The 20059-nt window shown below is 43.8% G+C and overlaps 3 long non-coding RNA genes across 3 annotated transcripts; all 3 read left to right on the top strand.

Annotated features, from left to right (window-relative positions):
• The first annotated feature begins 5854 nt into the window (after positions 1–5854).
• LOC139173847 (uncharacterized) lies at positions 5855–8102 on the top strand. The gene is made up of 2 exons (XR_011560247.1): positions 5855–6010; positions 7097–8102. It is a non-coding gene; the product is annotated as an uncharacterized lncRNA (long non-coding RNA).
• Positions 8103–10373: 2271 nt separating this feature from the next.
• Positions 10374–12601, top strand: LOC139173829 (uncharacterized). Its single transcript, XR_011560233.1, has 2 exons — positions 10374–10524; positions 11596–12601. It is a non-coding gene; the product is annotated as an uncharacterized lncRNA (long non-coding RNA).
• A 2297-nt stretch (positions 12602–14898) lies between these two features.
• LOC139174499 (uncharacterized) lies at positions 14899–19031 on the top strand. The gene is made up of 2 exons (XR_011560362.1): positions 14899–15025; positions 18008–19031. It is a non-coding gene; the product is annotated as an uncharacterized lncRNA (long non-coding RNA).
• The last annotated feature ends 1028 nt before the right edge of the window (positions 19032–20059 follow it).

Raw genomic sequence — 20059 nt, 5'->3', positions numbered from 1 at the left:
AGCAAAGTAAACAGGGAACCCTGCTGCTGACATTGCCTTTTCTCCCGAGGAGACCACTATAGAGTACAAAATCCAAGAGGTCACACATTCCATAATGCACACATATCTGCATGCGCATAGCACCATAGCAAACCCCCCCCCCCCACATGACTTACCTGCTGACCTGCTGGGATTCACAATTTGCATTTATTTTGCTTCTGAGAACCTTGCAAGAAGTCTCAAAACACGCGAAGCCCTTGTTTAATAAACCACAATCCCAGTTTAATGAATGGGGAATGCACAATTGTCATCACGTGATATCACACTTTATGACCACATGATTTAATGATCTTGTTAAGTGAGAATTACCAGTAGCTTCTTCTGATAAGTACCAGATACCAACTTCATTATGATTGACACAGGAGCAGGATTAGTCCCTGACCACAGGGTCTCTTTCAGGGCAAAATAGAGAAAGCCTAAAAGACTTCCTCTGTGCGGTGAGTCTGTTTGCTAAGCAAACACCGGTCATTATTGCTATAAATCTTTCAGCAGCAGGTTTATGGAACCTTTAATCATTGGAATGATTGACACGTTTTAATGATAAGTTGGAGATTCAGAAATATATTGGTATCCTGGATAGGTTTTTAAAAAAAACTCACGTATAATGTATATAGCATTCTTCTGTTTGTACGGTATTATAGTTTATCATTTGAGTAACTGTCAATTGAACAAGTTAAAAAGGAGAACAAACAGATAAGAGTGGTGTCCAGAAACAAGATGATGATGATGATGATGATGATGATGATGATGATGATTATTATTATTACTACTACTACTAAGATTTGTATGCCACCCCTCTCCGAAGACTCGGAGCGGCTCATAACAGTGAAGCACAGTACAAATCCAATGATTTGTACTGTGAGAGAGGGGTGGCATATAAATCCAATAAATCTAATCTAATCTAATCTAATGATTAAAACGGTTAAAACCCTTAATATAAAAACAGTCATACATCCCAAACAAACTATACATACCATACATAAAACGAAACAGCCAGGGGGAATCAATTTCCCCATGCCTGGTGGTAGATTTGGGTTTTTGGGAGTTTGCGAAAGGCAAGGATGGTGGGGGCAGTCCTGATCTATGGGGGGAGTTGATTCCAGAGGGTCGGGGCCATCACAGATAAGGCTCTTCCCCTGGGTCCCGCCAGACGACACTGTTTCGTTGACGGGACCCGGAGAAGGCCAACTCTGTGGGACCTAATCTGTCGCTGGGATTCGTGCGGCAGAAGGCAGTTCCAGAGATATTCTGCACCAGTGGGACGCAGAAAAATGTTTCCAGCCCTTCTAAGTGAAATAGATTCTGAATGTTCAGTAGAATGAAAAGCGTAACCCTAATCTTAGGTGACTTTTCCATTCCCAATGGTGTTTTCCCATACAACATTCTTAAGATCTCAATGGATATAGGCATAAAGAGGTGCTTTAATTTAATTCTCTTTAATTTAATTTAATTCCCTAGAGCAGTGTTTCCCAACCTTTTTTGAGTCGCGGCACATTATTCATATTTTCAAAATCCTGGGGAACATTGAAGGGGGGGTGGGGGGTGGGCTAAAGAAAAGTTTGGACAAAAAAACCCTCTCTCTTCCTCCCTTTCGCTCTATTTCTCCCTCTTTCTCTCTTTTCCTTTCTCCCCTTCTTTCTCTCCATCCCTCTTTCTTTCTTCCTCTCTTTTTTGCTCTCTTTCTCTCTCCCTCCTTCCCTTCCTCTATGTCTTTCTCTCTCCCTTGCTCTCTCTCTCTCTCTCTGTCTCTCTTGCTATCTCTTTCTTGCTTTTTTTCTCTCTTTCTTGCTCTCTCTATTTCACTGTCTCTTGCTATATGTCTTTTTCTTTCTCTCTCTTCTCTCTCTTTCTTTCTCTCTCTTTCTCTCTCTCTCTGCCCCTCTTGCTATGACTCTCTTTCTCTCTCTCTCTCTGCCTCTCTTGCTATGTCTCTCTTTCTCTCTCTCTCTCTGCCTCTCTTATATGTCTCTCTTTCTTTCTCTCTCTCTCAGCTGACTGCAAGCGGGAGCCCTGACGGCGGCAGCTGGACATGCTGCTGGACGCCGTATATGCCAGGCCCGCAGCGCCAGCAATTACGGCGTCCAGCAGCACGTCCAACTGCCACCGTCGGTGCCTCCACCCTGGAGCTCTCCCCGCGACTGCCTGCGGCCGCTGCCATCTCCCCACCATCTCCCCGCGACTTCCTGCGGCCACTGCAGCTGCACCCCGCTCCCACCACCATCTCCCCGCGACTGCCTGCGCCGCTGCAGCCGCCACCCCCCCCGCTCCCACCGCCAGTGCCCTCCCGCCGGGCCCCAAAGGACACTTGCCGCCGATGCCAGGGAAGCTCCAGTGGGCGGGGTGCTGCCGGTGGCTCCGACCTCCTGGTTCCTGCTCGATGCCGCGGTTTCTGGCGCTCTCCTGCTGGACCCCAAAGAAGGAAGGCAGGAAAAAGGCAGGAAAAAGGCACGAAGGCCCGCCAAACGACATTGTTTTGTTGACGGGACATATCACTCATACAATAAGAATAATACCCAGCGACCGATTAGGTCCCACAGAGTGGGCCTCCTCCGGGTCCCGTCAACTAAACAATGCCGGTTGGCGGGCCCCAGGGGGAGAGCCTTCTCTGTGGCGGCACCGACTCTCTGGAACCAACTCCCCCCGGAGATCAGAACTGCCCCTACTCTTCCTGCCTTCCGTAAACTCCTCAAAACCCACCTTTGCCGTCAGGCATGGGGAAACTAAACATCTTCCCCTGGGCACGTTGAATTTATATATGGTATGCTTGTGTGTGTGTATGTTAGTATAGGGGTTTTTCTTAAATTTATAATATTTTAATTAATTGGATTAATGTATTGGATTGTCTTTTCACTTGTGAGCCGCCCCGAGTTTTCGGAGAGGGGCGGCATACAAATCCAAATAATTAATTAAATAAATAAATAAATAAATAAATAAATAAATAAATAAATAAATAAATAAATAAATAAATAAATAAATAAATAAATAAATAAATAAATAAATAAATAAATAAATAAATAAATAAATAAATAAATAAATAAATAAATAAATAAATAAATAAATAAATAAATAAATAAATAAATAAATAAATAAATAAATAAATAAATAAATAAATAAATAAATAAATAAATAAATAAATAAATAAATAAATAAATAAATAAATAAATAAATAAATAAATAAATAAATAAATAAATAATGTAACATCTTTAAAAGAACCATACACACCCCAGGGTCAATGCTATTCCAGACCTGCCAGAAAAGTCAGATCTTAATGGGTTTCCGGAAGACCGGTAGGGGGGAGATAGCACGAAATTACAAAAAGATATTGACAAAATTGAACGGGTCCAAAGACGGGCTACAAGAACGGTGGAAGGGCTTAAGCATAAAACGTATCAGGAAAGGCTTCACGAACTCAATCTGTATAGTCTGGAGGACAGAAGGAAAAGGGGGTACAGGATCGAAACATTTAAATACGTTAAAGGGTTAAACAAGGTTCAGGAGGGAAGTGTTTTTAATAGGAAAGCGAAGCCAAGAACAAGGGGACACCATCTGAAGTTAGTTGGGGGAAAGATCAAAAGCAACGTGAGAAAATATTATTTCACCGAAAGAGTAGTAGATGCTTGGAACAAACTTCCAGCAGACGTGGTAGATAAATCCAGAGTAACTGAATTTAAACACGCCTGGGATAAACATATATCCATCCTAAGATAAAATACAGAAAATAGTATAAGGGCAGACTAGATGGGCCACGAGGTCTTTTTCTGCCTTCACGCTTCTACGTTTCTCTGTTTCTATCTGTGTGGGGAGATTCGCCTTCCATCAACGTTTTGTCTTTTTAATATTTCATTCTGCTAGGAGAGAGGCGGGTGCGGACTTTCTTCATTAGGGAAACAGTAGAGCTGGGGACTTAGCCAACATCCTGTTTTATATAATAAAGTTATCATTTTTGTACTACCTTCACAAACCCCTTGCGGTTTTCGTGTCCAATACGCAGCTAGTCCTCCAGAAGTGGGATTCCCTTCCCTTCCCTACCAGTTCACAAAAGCGAGTGTGCGCATGACGTCGGGATGGGTGGGCAGAGCCCCCAGCCGTTCGTGCTATCCTGAGAGAAGCGGCTGAATCCCACCACTGTTAAGTCCTCGGCTTATGACCATTGAGCTCCACATTTTTCCCGATAGACAAGACCCAAAAGGGGACACGTGAGCATAGGGAAAGCAAGGCGGTAGGGAAAGCAAGTAGGAGGCTTGGCTGCATAGCTAGAGGTATAACAAGCAGGAAGAGGGAGATTATGATCCCGCTATATACAATGCTGGTGAGACAACATTTGGAATACTGTGTTCAGTTCTGGAGACCTCACCTGCAAAAAGATATTGACAAAATTGAACGGGTCCAAAGACGGGCTACAAGAATGGTGGAAGGTCTTAAGTATAAAAAGTATCAGGAAAGACTTAATGAACTCAATCTGTATAGTCTGGAGGACAGAAAGAAAAGGGGGGGGGACATGATCGAAACATTTAAATATATTAAAGGGTTAAATAAGGTCCAGGAGGGAAGTGTTTTTAATAGGAAAGTGAACACAAGAACAAGGGGACACAATCTGAAGTTAGTTGGGGGTAAGATCAAAAGCAACATGAGAAAATATTATTTTACTGAAAGAGTAGTAGATCCTTGGAACAAACTTCCAGCAGACGTGGTAGATAAATCCACAATAACTGAATTTAAACATGCCTGGGATAAACATATATCCATCCTAAGATAAAATACAGAAAATAGTATAAGGGCAGACTAGATGGACCATGGGGTCTTTTTCTGCCGTCAGACTTCTATGTTTCTATGAGCATGTTAGTTGCTCATGCTAGTTGCCAAGCATCGCAATTTTGAACACGTGACCATGGGAATGCCATAAAAAAATCACTTTGTTCAGTGCCTTTCACTAATTCTCTGAGTCTTCGTAGAAGGGCAGAACACAAATATAATAATAATAATAATAATAATAATAATAATAATAATAATAATAATAACAATAATAATAATAATAAAAATAAAAATAATGATGATGATAATAATAATAATAATAAGAGTAATACTACTACTACTACTACTACTACTACTACTACTACTACTACTACAAATAACAATAATAATTGTCTGCATGGCTGCCAACTTCTTTTTAAAAAACCTATGATTCATATTTAGGCCATCACAGCCCTTCTTAACTGGGTTTCAGGCTTTTAAAGGATTATTCCCAATTCCTTTGATTTATCAAAATGCATCATCGCCTGTTAATATTAATATGGCATTGATAATAAAGATACAGGATAATAACGTTAAAATCCAATTGAAAAAGTGTACGTATTTCTTTCTGTGGCTGCAATACCGAATTTGACCACAGGACGGCAGTTTTCTATCATTAAGGCTCAAATAGGGATAGCGGGGGGGGGGGGAAGCCCGCAGTTCCTTTGTGCCCTTCTGGCATTCCCTTACCCACTCTGACTTCGTGTGTGCGTTTGTTCTGGAATCCTCCACCAACTTCCTTTGGCATCGCCCTTCTAAGCATGGCCGATTTCCTGTGTGCCCTTCTCCTGGCATCCCTGACCAACTGTGACTTCGTCTGTGCGCTTGTTCTGGCATCCTCCACCAACTTCCTTTGGCATCGCCCTTCTAAGCATGGCCGACTTCCTGTGTGCCCTTCTCCTGGCATCCCTTACCAACTCTGACTTCATGTGTGCTCTTCTCCTGGCATCCCTCACCAACTTCCTTTGGCAGCATTGCTCACCTCCTGTCAGTTTCCTGCCCCCCCTTTGGAAACCCCGCCCTCTTCTCCATTCCCTCTCAGCTGTGAGGAACGCTGGTTGATGACGTTTAAGAGCAGCGCCGGAGCAGCTTGGCCGATGTCTCTGCAATTGACCGGCCGTGGGAGCTGAAGGACCCCTGCAGAGCGTGTGAACCGCCGGTGGAGAGCTGTGGGAAAAGGTTATTTCTTGTGCCTTTTCATTTTTAGTGCTGTTGTTGGATGTCTTCCTCCCTAAAATCAGTAGAGCTAGTGGTAAATATTCTATTTAGACCTCACAGTTAAATTATTTCTGTCTCTATAGATATTAAATTAAGAATTGCTTAATCATAGATTGAATAATCCTACCCCTGTTCTATTGCATCCTATTTATGATATATAAAAGAAAAAACCAGGTCCCAAACCAAATATTGATATTAATTGCATAAATCACGTAGTAACATCAAAATTCATTGACCCCAACCGAGAGAAAATTATCACTTTCTTCAGTGCCTTTCACTAAATAATTCTCTGAGTCTTCGGAGAAGGGCAGAATACAAATATAATAATAATAATAATAATAATAATAATAATAATAATAATAATAATAATAATAATACATAAAAGAAAAAAACAGGTTCTAAACCCAATATTGATATTAATTGCATAAATCACGTAGTAAGATCAAAATTCATTGACCCAGCAAAGAGAAAAGTACCGGCTGGTTCTCTTCCACGACATATTACACGTCTCAGATAATTTCGGTAACTAATTTATTTATTTCATAGACTCACACACACACACAGACACCCCCCCGGCAGTCAATGGTATCCCGCTTTACCAATGTTAAAATCTGGTCACCTTATGTAAGAGCCAGTTGTGTAGGTTTTGTGTTATTTTTGTGTGAAGAGCGATTATCCTTTATTATTAAAACATCATTAGTATTAATAGGCATCATAGGCTTTAACTTGTTTCAAGGCTCGCGCCTCCCATTAACCTATTAAAATTGATAATACTTTAAAAATATACAGGATAACTTTAAAATCCGATTAAAAAGGTCGATTCCTTTGTGTGGCTGCAATATCTGTTTTGACCACAGAACGGCAGAGTTTTCGGTTTCAGGATTTAATATTGAGGCCAAGGGACAGAATATCGCCAAGGGACAGAAGACTCTGCCATTCTATTGTCAAAAAAGGAATATGGGAGAGAAAAAGGAATCAACCCTCTTAACGCATTTTAAGTTTGTTATTCTGTATATTTATTATTAAACTCCTTAATAACATTCCTAGGGCAACAGGAGGCCCAGGGGTGGCAACGCAGGGAGAGAAGGAATCCTTCAAGAGTTAAAGCTGCCAGGCGGGGAGGGGCATCCCGTCGTAGCACGAACCGGTCAATCGCCAGGCGGAGAGCCGGACCGTTTGATCGGTCACAGCCGGGGAGAGCGGATATTCGAGAGCCAGGAGAGCACAGCCTCCCAGAGATTTTCACCGCGCCATTGGGTTTTTTCTTGTTGCGCATTTTCTCATTGTAACGGAATAAAGTCGTTTCTATATAGCCGCTCGTCTACTGATTCTTACCAATATTCAAGACTCACTTTAAAGCACAGGGCGGTTCCAATACCATATAACACTCTTTTCTCCCAAATTCTGGAACCCGGCCACTCGAGGGATGCAGGCGGAATCCTACCGAGGCGACGTTACATCAGCCCGCCTAGCGTGTCGCCGGCAAGATGACCATCCCGTCCTTTGCGGGGCACGGGGAGAGCTGGGCCTTTAAAGGCAAGGAGCGGGTGTTTTCTATAACATTTTTTAACAGGTGCCACTCGGTCCGTCGTCATAGATAGCGGCCTCTGAAGTCATAGCAGACCAGAAAGACCCCACATCCATCGGCCGTCCCCGGGGGTAGGCAGAGGAGAAGGCCACCGTGGTTCCCCTGACGTAGGAAAAGTAGAAGAATAACGTTTGTTTTCCGTTTCTTTTTTTCTAAAATGAGGATAAAAGGCATTTGTCCAGAGTCTTCCTCAGAAGGCGTTAGAAGCGTGTTTCAGGGATTCAGCGCAAACGCAGCGAGCCCACGCCACTACGAAGGAGCCAGAGAAAGAGCTTCAACCCAGCCGATGAAGAATTTGCTTCTTTCCACTATCGAGATGTGGTGGGGGGGGGAGCAGAGAACAGAAAGGAGACGGCTTTCAGGAACGGCTTTTGTCTGAAAGCTCAGCGAAGCTAAAAGAACCATCTCACTTTGTAAACCGTTATTATTATTTCTTTGCGATAAATACGCTTTGTTTTTAGTCAATGCAAGTTTCTTTTATTTATTTCGAAGAGCTCTTTGTATTTTTCCAAGGGCGAGAAGCCCCCGGGAAAAGTAAAGGTCCAGGTTTTCTCTCCCAAATTCGGGGAACAGGTCTCCGGCGTAGTTACGCATAAGTAATAGATGCAGAATTCCCTTTTTGCATCTTTGGGGAAAGGTTAGTGTTTTTTGTATTTATTTATCGATGCATGAATGCGTGGATCGATCGTATTTATACGCCGCTCATTCCAAAGCGGATTCAGAGAGGCTAACGTGGTATAAATAGAATAGTATTAAATGAAAATGACATGATTGATTGGTTGATTGATTGATTGATTGCATTTGTATGCCGCCCCTCTCCGTAGACTCGGGGCGGCTAACAACAATAGTACAAAACATCACGTAAAACCAATACTAAAAACTAATACTAAAACAATTAAAAAACCCTTATTTGTAAAACCAAACATACATACAAACAAACATCCCATGCATAAATTGTAAAGGCCAAGGGGGAAAGAATATCTCAGTTCCCCCACGCCTGACGGCAGAGGTGGCTTTTAAGGAGCTTACGAAAGGCGAGGAGGGTGGGGGCAATTCTAATCTCTGGGGAGAGTTGGTTCCAGAGGGCCGGGGCCACCACAGAGAAGGCTCTTCCCTTGGGGCCCGCCAAACGACATTGTTTTGTTGACGGGACATATCAGTCATACAATGAGAATAATGTAACGTCTTTAAAAGAACCATACACACCCCAAGGTCAATGCTATTCCAGACTTGCCAGAAAAGTCAGATCTTAACGGGTTTCCGGAAGACTGGTAGGGGGGAGATAGCACGAAATTACAAAAAGATATTGACGAAATTGAACGGGTCCAAAGACGGGCTACAAGAACGGTGGAAGGTCTTAAGCATAAAACGTATCAGGAAAGTCTTCACGAACACAATCTGTATAGTCTGGAAGACAGAAGGAAAAGGGGGGACAGGATCGAAACATTTAAATACGTTAAAGGGTTAAACAAGGTTCAGGAGGGAAGTGTTTTTAATAGGAAAGTGAACACAAGACCAAGGGGACACCATCTGAAGTTAGTTGGGGGTAAGATCAAAAGCAACATGAGAAAATATTATTTTACCGAAAGAGTAGTAGATCCTTGGAACAAACTTCCAGCAGACGTGGTAGATAAATCCACAGTAACTGAATTTAAACACGCCTGGGATAAACATATATCCATCCTAAGATGAAATACAGAAAATAGTATAAGGGCAGACTAGATGGACCATGGGGTCTTTTTCTGCCGTCAGACTTCTATGTTTCTATGAGCATGTTAGTTGCTCATGCTAGTTGCCAAGCATCACAATTTTCAACACGTGACCATGGGAATGCCATAAAAAAATCACTTTGTTCAGTGCCTTTCACTAAGTAATTCTCTGAGTCTTCGTAGAAGGGCAGAACACAAATATAATAATAATAATAATAATAATAATAATAATAATAATAATGATGTTGATAATAATAATAATAAGAGTAATACTACCACTACTACTACTACAAATAACAATAATAATTGTCTGCATGGCTACCAACTTCTTTCTTCAAAACCTATGATTCATATTTAGGCCATCACAGCCCTTCTTAACTGGGTTTCAGGCTTTTACAGGATTATTCCCAATTCCTTTGATTTATCAAAATGCATCATCGCCTGTTAATATTAATATGTCATTGATAATAAAGATACAGGATAATAACGTTAAAATCCAATTGAAAAAGTGTACGTATTTCTTTCTGTGGCTGCAATACCGAATTTGACCACAGGACGGCAGTTTTCTATCATTAAGGCTCAAATAGGGATAGCGGGGGGGGGGGGGAAGCCCGCAGTTCATTTGTGCCCTTCTGGCATTCCCTTACCCACTCTGACTTCGTGTGTGCGCTTGTTCTGGCATCCTCCACCAACTTCCTTTGGCATCGCCCTTCTAAGCATGGCCGACTTCCTGTGTGCCCTTGTTCTGGCATCCCTTACCAACTCTGACTTCCTGTGTGCCCTTCTCCTGGCATCCCTGACCAACTGTGACTTCCTGTGTGCGCTTGTTCTGGCATCCTCCACCAACTTCCTTTGGCATTGCCCTTCTAAGCATGGCCGACTTCCTGTGTGCCCTTCTTTTGGCATCCCTTATCAACTCTGACTTCATGTGTGCTCTTCTCCTGGCATCCCTCACCAACTTCCTTTGGCAGCATTGCTCACCTCCTGTCAGTTTCCTGCCCCCCCTTTGGAAACCCCGCCCTCTTCTCCATTCCCTCTCAGCTGTGAGGAACGCTGGTTGATGACGTTTAAGAGCAGCGCAGGAGCAGCTTGGCCGATGTCTCTGCAATTGACCGGCCGTGGGAGCTGAAGGACCCCTGCAGAGCGTGTGAACCGCCGGTGGAGAGCTGTGGGAAAAGGTTATTTCTTGTGCCTTTTCATTTTTAGTGCTGTTGTTGGATGTCTTCCTCCCTAAAATCAGTAGAGCTAGTGGTAAATATTCTATTTAGACCTCACAGTTAAATTATTTCTGTCTCTATAGATATTAAATTAAGAATTGCTTAATCATAGATTGAATAATCCTACCCCTGTTCTATTGCATCCTATTTATGATATATAAAAGAAAAAACCAGGTCCCAAACCAAATATTGATATTAATTGCATAAATCATGTAGTAACATCAAAATTCATTGACCCCAACCGAGAGAAAATTATCACTTTCTTCAGTGCCTTTCACTAAATAATTCTCTGAGTCTTCGGAGAAGGGCAGAATACAAATATAATAATAATAATAATAATAATAATAATAATAATAATAATACATAAAAGAAAAAAACAGGTTCTAAACCCAATATTGATATTAATTGCATAAATCACGTAGTAAGATCAAAATTCATTGACCCAGCAGAGAGAAAAGTACCGGCTGGTTCTCTTCCACGACATATTACACGTCTCAGATAATTTCGGTAACTAATTTATTTATTTCATAGACTCACACACACACACAGACACTCCCCCGGCAGTCAATGGTGTCCCGCTTTACCAATGTTAAAATCTGGTCACCTTATGTAAGAGCCAGTTGTGTAGGTTTTGTGTTATTTTTGTGTGAAGAGCGATTATCCTTTATTATTAAAACATCATTAGTATTAATAGGCATCATAGGCTTTAACTTGTTTCAAGGCTCGCGCCTCCCATTAACCTATTAAAATTGATAATACTTTAAAAATATACAGGATAACTTTAAAATCCGATTAAAAAGGTCGATTCCTTTGTGTGGCTGCAATATCTGTTTTGACCACAGAACGGCAGAGTTTTCGGTTTCAGGATTTAATATTGAGGCCAAGGGACAGAATATCGCCAAGGGACAGAAGACTCTGCCATTCTATTGTCAAAAAAGGAATATGGGAGAGAAAAAGGAATCAACCCTCTTAACGCATTTTAAGTTTGTTATTCTGTATATTTATTATTAAACTCCTTAATAACATTCCTAGGGCAACAGGAGGCCCAGGGGTGGCAACGCAGGGAGAGAAGGAATCCTTCAAGAGTTAAAGCTGCCAGGCGGGGAGGGGCATCCCGTCGTAGCACGAACCGGTCAATCGCCAGGCGGAGAGCCGGACCGTTTGATCGGTCACAGCCGGGGAGAGCGGATATTCGAGAGCCAGGAGAGCACAGCCTCCCAGAGATTTTCACCGCGCCATTGGGTTTTTTCTTGTTGCGCATTTTCTCATTGTAACGGAATAAAGTCGTTTCTATATAGCCGCTCGTCTACTGATTCTTACCAATATTCAAGACTCACTTTAAAGCACAGGGCGGTTCCAATACCATATAACACTCTTTTCTCCCAAATTCTGGAACCCGGCCACTCGAGGGATGCAGGCGGAATCCTACCGAGGCGACGTTACATCAGCCCGCCTAGCGTGTCGCCGGCAAGATGACCATCCCGTCCTTTGCGGGGCACGGGGAGAGCTGGGCCTTTAAAGGCAAGGAGCGGGTGTTTTCTATAACATTTTTTAACAGGTGCCACTCGGTCCGTCGTCATAGATAGCGGCCTCTGAAGTCATAGCAGACCAGAAAGACCCCACATCCATCGGCCGTCCCCGGGGGTAGGCAGAGGAGAAGGCCACCGTGGTTCCCCTGACGTAGGAAAAGTAGAAGAATAACGTTTGTTTTCCGTTTCTTTTTTTCTAAAATGAGGATAAAAGGCATTTGTCCAGAGTCTTCCTCAGAAGGCGTTAGAAGCGTGTTTCAGGGATTCAGCGCAAACGCAGCGAGCCCACGCCACTACGAAGGAGCCAGAGAAAGAGCTTCAACCCAGCCGATGAAGAATTTGCTTCTTTCCACTATCGAGATGTGGTGGGGGGGGGAGCAGAGAACAGAAAGGAGACGGCTTTCAGGAACGGCTTTTGTCTGAAAGCTCAGCGAAGCTAAAAGAACCATCTCACTTTGTAAACAGTTATTATTATTTCTTTGCGATAAATACGCTTTGTTTTTAGTCAATGCAAGTTTCTTTTATTTATTTCGAAGAGCTCTTTGTATTTTTCCAAGGGCGAGAAGCCCCCGGGAAAAGTAAAGGTCCAGGTTTTCTCTCCCAAATTCGGGGAACAGGTCTCCGGCGTAGTTACGCATAAGTAATAGATGCAGAATTCCCTTTTTGCATCTTTGGGGAAAGGTTAGTGTTTTTTGTATTTATTTATCGATGCATGAATGCGTGGATCGATCGTATTTATACGCCGCTCATTCCAAAGCGGATTCAGAGAGGCTAACGTGGTATAAATAGAATAGTATTAAATGAAAATGACATGATTGATTGGTTGATTGATTGATTGATTGCATTTGTATGCCGCCCCTCTCCGTAGACTCGGGGCGGCTAACAACAATAGTACAAAACATCACGTAAAACCAATACTAAAAACTAATACTAAAACAATTAAAAAACCCTTATTTGTAAAACCAAACATACATACAAACAAACATCCCATGCATAAATTGTAAAGGCCAAGGGGGAAAGAATATCTCAGTTCCCCCACGCCTGACGGCAGAGGTGGCTTTTAAGGAGCTTACGAAAGGCGAGGAGGGTGGGGGCAATTCTAATCTCTGGGGAGAGTTGGTTCCAGAGGGCCGGGGCCACCACAGAGAAGGCTCTTCCCTTGGGGCCCGCCAAACGACATTGTTTTGTTGACGGGACATATCAGTCATACAATGAGAATAATGTAACGTCTTTAAAAGAACCATACACACCCCAAGGTCAATGCTATTCCAGACTTGCCAGAAAAGTCAGATCTTAACGGGTTTCCGGAAGACTGGTAGGGGGGAGATAGCACGAAATTACAAAAAGATATTGACGAAATTGAACGGGTCCAAAGACGGGCTACAAGAACGGTGGAAGGTCTTAAGCATAAAACGTATCAGGAAAGTCTTCACGAACACAATCTGTATAGTCTGGAAGACAGAAGGAAAAGGGGGGACAGGATCGAAACATTTAAATACGTTAAAGGGTTAAACAAGGTTCAGGAGGGAAGTGTTTTTAATAGGAAAGTGAACACAAGACCAAGGGGACACCATCTGAAGTTAGTTGGGGGTAAGATCAAAAGCAACATGAGAAAATATTATTTTACCGAAAGAGTAGTAGATCCTTGGAACAAACTTCCAGCAGACGTGGTAGATAAATCCACAGTAACTGAATTTAAACACGCCTGGGATAAACATATATCCATCCTAAGATGAAATACAGAAAATAGTATAAGGGCAGACTAGATGGACCATGGGGTCTTTTTCTGCCGTCAGACTTCTATGTTTCTATGAGCATGTTAGTTGCTCATGCTAGTTGCCAAGCATCACAATTTTCAACACGTGACCATGGGAATGCCATAAAAAAATCACTTTGTTCAGTGCCTTTCACTAAGTAATTCTCTGAGTCTTCGTAGAAGGGCAGAACACAAATATAATAATAATAATAATAATAATAATAATAATAATAATAATGATGTTGATAATAATAATAATAAGAGTAATACTACCACTACTACTACTACAAATAACAATAATAATTGTCTGCATGGCTACCAACTTCTTTCTTCAAAACCTATGATTCATATTTAGGCCATCGCAGCCCTTCTTAACTGGGTTTCAGGCTTTTACAGGATTATTCCCAATTCCTTTGATTTATCAAAATGCATCATCGCCTGTTAATATTAATATGTCATTGATAATAAAGATACAGGATAATAACGTTAAAATCCAATTGAAAAAGTGTACGTATTTCTTTCTGTGGCTGCAATACCGAATTTGACCACAGGACGGCAGTTTTCTATCATTAAGGCTCAAATAGGGATAGCGGGGGGGGGGGGGGGGGAAGCCCGCAGTTCATTTGTGCCCTTCTGGCATTCCCTTACCCACTCTGACTTCGTGTGTGCGCTTGTTCTGGCATCCTCCACCAACTTCCTTTGGCATCGCCCTTCTAAGCATGGCCGACTTCCTGTGTGCCCTTGTTCTGGCATCCCTTACCAACTGACTTCCTGTGTGCCCTTCTCCTGGCATCCCTGACCAACTGTGACTTCCTGTGTGCGCTTGTTCTGGCATCCTCCACCAACTTCCTTTGGCATTGCCCTTCTAAGCATGGCCGACTTCCTGTGTGCCCTTCTTTTGGCATCCCTTATCAACTCTGACTTCATGTGTGCTCTTCTCCTGGCATCCCTCACCAACTTCCTTTGGCAGCATTGCTCACCTCCTGTCAGTTTCCTGCCCCCCCTTTGGAAACCCCGCCCTCTTCTCCATTCCCTCTCAGCTGTGAGGAACGCTGGTTGATGACGTTTAAGAGCAGCGCAGGAGCAGCTTGGCCGATGTCTCTGCAATTGACCAGCCGTGGGAGCTGAAGGACCCCTGCAGAGCGTGTGAACCGCCGGTGGAGAGCTGTGGGAAAAGGTTATTTCTTGTGCCTTTTCATTTTTAGTGCTGTTGTTGGATGTCTTCCTCCCTAAAATCAGTAGAGCTAGTGGTAAATATTCTATTTAGACCTCACAGTTACCGTATTTTTCGCTCTATAAGACGCACCTGCTGATAAGACGCACCTAGATTTTAGAGGAGGAAAATAGAAAAAAAATATTTTGAGCCAAAAAGGGGAGAGGAAGAGAGGAAGGAGTGAAAGAAGGGAGTGAGGGAGGAAAGAAGGGAGGAAGGAAAAGGAAAGCAAGAAATGGAGGGAGGAAAGGAAGGAAGGAAAGAAAGAAAGAAAGAAAGAAAGGGGGAAGGAACAGGAACAGAGGAAGGAAGCAAGGAAACTTATGAAAGGGGAGAGTAAGAGAGGAAGGACTGAAGGGAGGGATGGAGGGAAGAAGGTAGGAAGGAGAAAGAAAAGAAGAAATAGAGGAAGGGAAGGTAAAAGAGAGAAAGAAAAAGAGCAAGAAAGAAAGCAAGAAAGAGAGAAAGAAAATGAAAGAGAAATAAAAATAGAGAGGGGGAATGAAAGAAATGGAAGGAGGGAAGGAAGGAGAGAAAGAAAGAGAAAGAAAGAAAGCAAGAGAAAGAAAAAAGAATGAAAGAGCAAGAGAGCAAGAGAGAAAAGGAAAGAAAGAAAGAAAGGCAACTTCAAAGAAAGGCTCACTGAGCATCTCTCACTCTCTCTCTCTTTCTATCCCTCTTTCTTTCTTTCTCTTCCTTTCTCTCTCTCCTCTTCCTTTATCTCCTCTCTCCCTCCCTCTCTTTCTCTCCCCCCTCTCTCCCCCTTTCCCTCTCTCTTTCTCTCTCTCCCTCTCTTGCTAGCTCTCCCCACTCTCCCACTCTCTTTCTCCCTCTCCCTCTCTTTCTCTCTCTCCCCCTCTCTCTTTCTCTCTCTCCCCCCCCTTTCTCTCACTCTCTCTTTCTCACTATCTTGCTGTCTGTTGCTCTCACTCACTCTCGTTCTCCGTTCTTCTTAGCGGTGACGCGCGCACGCCCTGCCCGCCTCACCTTTGCCGAGAGCTCTCAGCAAGGGGGTTGTAGGAGAGGCGGGGCCGGCGGCAAAGGTGATATTGAATGTCGGGGGAGAACGGGCGTTTGCACGCGTTCCCTATCTCCCTGCTAGCCCACTCGGAATATTCAAAATAAGAAAAACCTTCGCCGGCAAAGGCTTTTCTTATTTTGAATATTCCGAGTGGGCTAGCAGGGAGATAGGGAGCGCGCCAACCGCATCTGCCCGGAACGTCGGGCTCGGAGGGGCGACTTCTCCAGCGCTGGGCGGGGGCGCTTCTGCTCGGCCTGCTCCTGCCACTCTGCGGGCGAGGAAGAGGTCGGCGGCGGCTGCTCTCCGGGGCGAAGGCGCTTTTGGGGCGAGCCCGCGGGCTCCCGGCCAGGCCTTTAGGCGAGTGGGGGGGCTGTCGAGGCTGATCCTGCAGGCGGGAGGGCCCAGCGGCCTGCGCTGCCAAATCCCCGGACGGGCAGCTGGGCGGACGGGGGGCTGCTTCGGCTCCTCATCCCTCCTGCAGCGGTGCGCGTTACCTGCCCCTCCCCCGCCCGCCTCCGAGGGGAGGCCCCTAGTCTCTTCTTCCCCCGCGGGAGCCTCTCTGGCTGCTTTGCGGCGCGGGACCCCCTGCCTCCCCCGATGTTGCGGGCTCTTTTCTCTTCCGAAATGCCTGCAGCCAGCGAAGCGCCTCTCCGCTCGCCAAGTGCCGCTTTGCAGCTTGCCTTCCGCCTTCCTTCCCGCTGATGCAGAGCGGCTTCCGAAGTGACGCGAAGACGGGTGAAGGTGGCTGGGCCGCTGACAGGGACAGGCGGCGAGCGCTCGGAGGGGGCACAGCCCGGAGCGAGACTTGGCCTCCGCTGCGGCTGCTTTTTGGGCTTGCGCCCCCCCCCCTCCCTGCCTGCATCTTCGCTCCATAAGACGCTGCTGATTTTTCATCCTACTTTGGGAGGGAAAAAACTGCGTCTTATGGAGCGAAAAATACGGTAAATTATTTCTGTCTCTATAGATATTAAATTAAGAATTGCTTAATCATAGATTGAATAATCCTACCCCTGTTCTATTGCATCCTATTTATGATATATAAAAGAAAAAACCAGGTCCCAAACCAAATATTGATATTAATTGCATAAATCATGTAGTAACATCAAAATTCATTGACCCCAACCGAGAGAAAATTATCACTTTCTTCAGTGCCTTTCACTAAATAATTCTCTGAGTCTTCGGAGAAGGGCAGAATACAAATATAATAATAATAATAATAATAATAATAATAATAATAATAATAATAATAATAATACATAAAAGAAAAAAACAGGTTCTAAACCCAATATTGATATTAATTGCATAAATCACGTAGTAAGATCAAAATTCATTGACTCAGCAGAGAGAAAAGTACCGGCTGGTTCTCTTCCACGACATATTACACGTCTCAGATAATTTCGGTAACTAATTTATTTATTTCATAGACTCACACACACACACAGACACTCCCCCGGCAGTCAATGGTGTTCCGCTTTACCAATGTTAAAATCTGGTCACCTTATGTAAGAGCCAGTTGTGTAGGTTTTGTGTTATTTTTGTGTGAAGAGCGATTATCCTTTATTATTAAAACATCATTAGTATTAATAGGCATCATAGGCTTTAACTTGTTTCAAGGCTCGCGCCTCCCATTAACCTATTAAAATTGATAATACTTTAAAAATATACAGGATAACTTTAAAATCCGATTAAAAAGGTCGATTCCTTTGTGTGGCTGCAATATCTGTTTTGACCACAGAACGGCAGAGTTTTCGGTTTCAGGATTTAATATTGAGGCCAAGGGACAGAATATCGCCAAGGGACAGAAGACTCTGCCATTCTATTGTCAAAAAAGGAATATGGGAGAGAAAAAGGAATCAACCCTCTTAACGCATTTAAAGTTTGCTATTCTGTATATTTATTATTAAACTCCTTAATAACATTCCTAGGGCAACAGGAGGCCAAGGGGTGGCAACGCAGGGAGAGAAGGAATCCTTCAAGAGTTAAAGCTGCCAGGCGGGGAGGGGCATCCCGTCGTAGCACGAACCGGTCAATCGCCAGGCGGAGAGCCGGACCGTTTGATCGGTCACAGCTGGGGAGAGCGGATATTCGAGAGCCAGGAGAGCACAGCCTCCCAGAGATTTTCACCGCGCCATTGGGTTTTTTCTTGTTGCGCATTTTCTCATTGTAACGGAATAAAGTCGTTTCTATATAGCCGCTCGTCTACTGATTCTTACCAATATTCAAGACTCACTTTAAAGCACAGGGCGGTTCCAATACCATATAACACTCTTTTCTCCCAAATTCTGGAACCCGGCCACTCGAGGGATGCAGGCGGAATCCTACCGAGGCGACGTTACATCAGCCCGCCTAGCGTGTCGCCGGCAAGATGACCATCCCGTCCTTTGCGGGGCACGGGGAGAGCTGGGCCTTTAAAGGCAAGGAGCGGGTGTTTTCTATAACATTTCTTAACAGGTGCCACTCGGTCCGTCGTCATAGATAGCGGCCTCTGAAGTCATAGCAGACCAGAAAGACCCCACATCCATCAGCTGACCCCACATCCATCGGCCGTCCCCGGGGGTAGGCAGAGGAGAAGGCCACCGTGGTTCCCCTGACGTAGGAAAAGTAGAAGAATAACGTTTGTTTTCCGTTTCTTTTTTTCTAAAATGAGGATAAAAGGCATTTGTCCAGAGTCTTCCTCAGAAGGCGTTAGAAGCGTGTTTCAGGGATTCAGCGCAAACGCAGCGAGCCCACGCCACTACGAAGGAGCCAGAGAAAGAGCTTCAACCCAGCCGATGAAGAATTTGCTTCTTTCCACTATCGAGATGTGGTGGGGGGGGAGCAGAGAACAGAAAGGAGACGGCTTTCAGGAACGGCTTTTGTCTGAAAGCTCAGCGAAGCTAAAAGAACCATCTCACTTTGTAAACCGTTATTATTATTTCTTTGCGATAAATACGCTTTGTTTTTAGTCAATGCAAGTTTCTTTTATTTATTTCGAAGAGCTCTTTGTATTTTTCCAAGGGCGAGAAGCCCCCGGGAAAAGTAAAGGTCCAGGTTTTCTCTCCCAAATTCGGGGAACAGGTCTCCGGCGTAGTTACGCATAAGTAATAGATGCAGAATTCCCTTTTTGCATCTTTGGGGAAAGGTTAGTGTTTTTTGTATTTATTTATCGATGCATGAATGCGTGGATCGATCGTATTTATACGCCGCTCATTCCAAAGCGGATTCAGAGAGGCTAACGTGGTATAAGTAGAACAGTATTAAATGAAAATGACATTATTTATTGATTGGTTGATTGATTGATTGATTGCATTTGTATGCCGCCCCTCTCCGTAGACTCGGGGCGGCTAACAACAATAGTACAAAACATCGCGTAAAACCAATACTAAAAACTAATACTAAAACAATTAAAAAACCCTTATTTGTAAAACCAAACATACATACAAACAAACATACCATGCATAAATTGTAAAGGCCAAGGGGGAAAGAATATCTCAGTTCCCCCACGCCTGACGGCAGAGGTGGCTTTTAAGGAGCTTACGAAAGGCGAGGAGGGTGGGGGCAATTCTAATCTCTGGGGAGAGTTGGTTCCAGAGGGCCGGGGCCACCACAGAGAAGGCTCTTCCCTTGGGGCCCGCCAAACGACATTGTTTTGTTGACGGGACATATCAGTCATACAATGAGAATAATGTAACGTCTTTAAAAGAACCATACACACCCCAAGGTCAATGCTATTCCAGACTTGCCAGAAAAGTCAGATCTTAACGGGTTTCCGGAAGACTGGTAGGGGGGAGATAGCACGAAATTACAAAAAGATATTGACGAAATTGAACGGGTCCAAAGACGGGCTACAAGAACGGTGGAAGGTCTTAAGCATAAAACGTATCAGGAAAGTCTTCACGAACTCAATCTGTATAGTCTGGAGGACAGAAGGAAAAGGGGGGACAGGATCGAAACATTTAAATACGTTAAAGGGTTAAACAAGGTTCAGGAGGGAAGTG

The sequence above is a fragment of the Erythrolamprus reginae genome, chromosome 11 (genome assembly GCF_031021105.1).
Source record: "Erythrolamprus reginae isolate rEryReg1 chromosome 11, rEryReg1.hap1, whole genome shotgun sequence".
Classification (NCBI taxonomy): Eukaryota; Metazoa; Chordata; class Lepidosauria; order Squamata; family Dipsadidae; genus Erythrolamprus; species Erythrolamprus reginae.
This window is presented reverse-complemented; position numbering and strand designations above follow the sequence as displayed.